Source organism: Arachis hypogaea, chromosome 5 (assembly GCF_003086295.3).
Source record: "Arachis hypogaea cultivar Tifrunner chromosome 5, arahy.Tifrunner.gnm2.J5K5, whole genome shotgun sequence".
In the NCBI taxonomy this organism is placed as follows: domain Eukaryota; kingdom Viridiplantae; phylum Streptophyta; class Magnoliopsida; order Fabales; family Fabaceae; genus Arachis; species Arachis hypogaea.
The window spans coordinates 56,893,339-56,898,194 of NC_092040.1; the positions used below are offsets into that span (position 1 = coordinate 56,893,339).

Below are 4,856 nucleotides of genomic sequence, written 5' to 3' on the forward strand. Positions count from 1 at the left end.
GAACTCCCTTCCTTTGAGGCGTCCTATTATTCACAGGACTCCTTTCGGAAATGTACATGAATTAGTTATTTGCAACCATGTCAATGAGTTCCTGAGCTTCTGCAGGCGTTTTCTTCAGGTGAATAGATCTACCTGCAGAATGGTCCAATGACATCTTAGACAATTCAGACAGACCATCATAGAATATATCCAAGATGGTCCATTCTGAAAGCATGTCAGAAGGACACTTTTTGGTCAGTTACTTGTATCTCTCCCATGCTTTATAGAGAGATTCACCTTCTTTCTGTCTGAAGGTTTGAACATCCACTCTAAGCTTGCTAAGCTTTTGAGGAGGAAAGAACTTGGCTAAGAAAGTCGTGACCAGCTTATCCTAAGAGTTCAGGCTATCTTTAGGCTGAGAGTTCAACCACACTCTAGCTCTGTTTCTTACAGCAAAAGTGAAAAGCATAAGCTTATAGACCTCAGGATCAACTCCATTGGTCTTAACAGTATCACAGATCTGCAAGAATTCAGTTAAGAACTGAAAAGGATCTTCTGATGGAAGTCCATGAAACTTGCAATTCTGTTGTATCAGAGAAACTAATTGAGGCTTTAGCTCAAAATTTTTTGCTCCAATGGCAGGGATTGAGATGCTTCTTCCATGGAGGTTGGAATTTGGTGCAGTAAAGTCACCAAGCATCTTCCTTGCATTGTTGTTGGGTTCGGCCATCTTCTCTTAGCTTCTTCTTCAGAGTCCTTTCAGGTTCAGGATCTGCTTCAACAAGAATGTCCTTGTCCTTGCTCCTACTCATATGAAAAAAAAGAGAACAGAAAAGAAAAAAAATCCTCTATGTCACAGTATAGAGATTCTTTTATGTGAGTAAAAGAAGAAAAGAATAGAAGAAGGAGAAGAGAAAAACTCGAACACAGAGAGGAAGAGAGGGTTCGAATTTTAAGATGAAGAGAAGTGTTAGTAAATGAATAAATAAATAGAAGGAGATGAGAGAGAGGAGAAAATTCGAAAATAATTTTTGAAAAAAGGTTAGTGATTTTCAAAAATTAAGAGAAGAAATAAAATTAAAATTAAAATTTGAAACAATTAGTTAAATAAAAAGATTTTTGAAAAAGAGGAAGGTGATTTTCGAAAATTAGGGAGAGAAAAGTAGTTAGGTGGTTTTGAAAAAAATAAGAAACAAACAAAAAGTCAATTAGTTAGTTGAAAAAGATTTGAAAATCAATTTTGAAAAGATAAGAAGTTAGAAAAGATTTTGAAATTAAAGTTTGAAAAAGATATGATTTGAAAAAGATATGATTAAAAAGATATGATTGAAAAGATATTTTGAAAAAGATTCGAAAAGGAAATTAAAAAGATTTGATTTTTAAAATTGATGACTTGACTAACAAGAAACTAAATGATATGATTCTAGAAATTAAAGATTGAACCTTTCTTAACAAGAAAGTAACAAACTTCAAATTTTTGAATCAATTACATTAATTGTTAGTAAAGTTTTTGAAAATCATGAAATAAAGATAAGAAAAAGATTTTGAAAATCAATTTTAAAAATTTTTGAAAATACTAAGAAAAAATAAAAAAAGATTTGATTTTTTTTAAAAAAATTTTGAAAAGATAAGATTTTTGAAAATGAAATCTTGACTTGACTAAAAAGAAAACAACTTATTTTAAAAATTTTTGACTAAGTCAACCCAAAGATTTCAAAAATTTATGAGACAAATAAGGGAAAGATATTTTTTATTTTTGAATTTTTAATGAGGAGAGAGAAAAACACAAATATGACCCATAACATGAAAATTTTGTATCAAAACCAATGATGCATGCAAGAACACTATGAATGTCAAGATGGACACCAAGAATACTTTGAAGATCGTGATGAACACCAAGACTTATTTTTGAAAAATTTTCAAGAAAAGAAAAACATGCAAGACATCAAGCTTATAAATTTTTAATATTTAGACACTAAGAATTCAAAAATGCATATGAAAAACAAGAAAAGACACAAAACAATAAAATGTAAAGATCAAACAAGAAGACTTGTCAAGAACAACTTGAAGATCATGAAGAATGCAATGCATGAAATTTTTGAAAAAAATTTAGAAAATTAAAAATATGCAATTGACACCAAACTTAAAAATTGACACTAGACTCAAACAAGAAACACAAAATATTTTTTATTTTTATGATTTTATTAATTTTTTTGTATTTTTTTCGAAAAGTATTTTGGAAAAATGAAAAAGAAGAAAAATTTTTGAAAGATTTTTGAAAACTTTTTGAAAATAAAATAATGGTTAAAACAAGAAGAAAATTACCTAATCTGAGCAATAAGATGAACCGTCAGTTGTCCAAACTCGAACAATCCCCGGCAACGGCACCAAAAACTTGGTGCACGAAATTGTGATCTCAATGGTGCCAACAGCTTGGTACGCACAATTGTAATATCACTCTTTTTCACAACTTCGCACAACTAACCAGCAAGTGCACTGGGTCGTCCAAGTAATAAACATTACGTGTGTAAGGGTCGATCCCACGGAGATTGTCGGCTTGAAGCAAGCTATGGTCACCTTGTAAATCTTAGTCAGGCGGATTAAAATGGGTTATGGAGTTTTGATAATTAAAAGATAAATAGAACGTAAAATAAAGATAGAAATACTTATGTAAATCATTGGTGGGAATTTCAGATGAGTGTATGGAGATGCTTTATCCCTCTTGAATCTCTGCTTTTCTACTGCCTTCATCCAATCATTCATACTCCTTTCTATGGCAAGCTGTATGTAGAACGTCACCGTTGTCAATGGCTACTTCCCATCCTCTCAGTGAAAAAGGTCCTCTATGGTTTCCCACATGGCTAATCAGCTGTTAGTTCTCGATTGTGTAGGAATTGGATTTACTATCCTTTTGCATCTGTCACCATGCCCTACAGTCGCGAGTTTGATGCTCGTCACAGTCATCCCATCCCAGATCCTACTCGGAATACCATAGACAAGGTTTAGACTTTCCGGATCTCAAGAATGCTGCCAATGGGTTCTAGCTTATACCCCGAAGACTCTGATCTCACGGAATGGAGGGCTCTGATGTCAGGAGAGGCAACTGAAGAACGAAACTCTCGCGCGATCTAGAATTTTCACAACTAAATTCCCGTTGTAAGTATAGCTTCTAGACCGACAAGAATTCCTTTCTTACAAAAGTTTTGGTTGTCACAAGTAACAAACCCCTGATAAAATTGATAACCGAAGTATTTAAACCTCGGGTCATCTTCTCAAGAAATTGCAGAGAGGTGTTCTTATTATTGGTTATGCAAAAGTATATTTTGGGGTTTTCAAAAGGTTTGAACAAGTAACTTAATTGATAAGAAAAATAAATTAACAATTAATAAAACTCTTGGCAAGGTATGAGAATTAGAATTCCTATCCTAGTTATCCTTATTAGTGATGATGAAAATTATATTTTTGCTTCCACTAGGTCAAGTGGTTAGATCAATTTAACACCTAAAGTCCTAGTCAACTCCTAAGGAAAGACTAGAGTTATAGGAGTCTAAATCAATCAGCAAAGATATTAATTATCAATCACGATGAGTTTGACAACTCAAAAGTTACCAATTAATCAACCAAAGCCAAGAATATAGAAAGCTAAATAAAAATCATATAATTAAAATACCTCAAATTTAAATAGAAAATTAATCTAAACATAAAGAGTTCATAAACCAAATTGAGAAAATAAATAAAAGGAACATTGAACCTGTGATTGAAGAAGATGAAATCCTAATTCTTTTAAGAGGAATCCTAATCCTAAATCCTAAGAGAAAGGAGAGAACCTCTCTCTCTAAAAACTACATCTAAACCTAAAATTGTGTGTATGATCTAATATCTTGAGTCTCTGCATGTTCCCTGACTTTAATCTGTGTTTTTGGGCCAAAATCTGGGTCAAAATGCGGCCCAAAATCGTCTTCAGCGTATTCTGTAATTTCTGTAGATCGCGCATTTCACGCGGACACGTCGGTCACGCATACGCGTCATTCAGCGATTTTTCTCTCCACGCGTACGCGTCAGGCACGCACTCGCATTATTTGCGCGAATTCCAATCCACAGTACGCGTCAGGCACGCGAGCGCATCGCTGCGATTTCCTCCATTTCGCGCGGTCGCGTGAGCCATGCGTCCGCGTCGCTTCTCGCTGGTCATCTCTTTAATTTCTTGTGTTCCTTCCATTTTTGCAAGCTTCCTCTCCATTTTCTAAGCTATTTCTGCCCTATAAAGCCTGAAACACTTAACGCACAGATCATGGCATCGAATGGTATAAAAGAGAAATTAAAATACACAATGTAAAGCTTTAGGAAGCAAGTTTTCAATCATAGAATAAATTTGGGAAGGAATTGTAATATCATGCAATTCATATGAATAAGTGGGTGACAAGCTGATAAAAACCACTCAATTTAGCACAAGACAAACCATAAAATAATGGTTTATTAGCAACCATGCATCGTGGACTAGGAATCCAAGCGATACACACTCTAGCTTTCGCAGGTAGAACGGAAGTGTTTGTCAGGCACGCGTTCATAATTGAGAATGGTGATAAGTGTCACGGATCATCACATTCATCAGGTTGATGTGCGAATGAATATCTTAGAATGAGAATAAGCATGAATTGAATAGAAACAGTAGTAATTGCATTAATACTTGAGGAACAACAGAGCTCCACACCCTTAATCAATGGTATGTAGAAACTCCACCGTTGAAAATACATAAGTGATAGAGGTCCAGGCATGGCCGTGAGGCCAGCCCCAAAAACATGATCAAAGGATCAAAAGATAATCCAAAGATAGATACCAAGATGAAAATACAATAGTAAAAAGTCCTATTTATACTA

At 34.2% G+C, this 4,856-nt stretch overlaps 1 non-coding gene across 1 annotated transcript; it reads left to right on the plus strand.

The window, feature by feature from the left end:
• Positions 1-208: 208 nt before the first annotated feature.
• On the plus strand, positions 209-316 carry LOC112804357 (small nucleolar RNA R71). Its single transcript, XR_003202966.1, has one exon. It is a non-coding gene; the product is annotated as a small nucleolar RNA R71 (small nucleolar RNA).
• Positions 317-4,856: the final 4,540 nt, after the last annotated feature.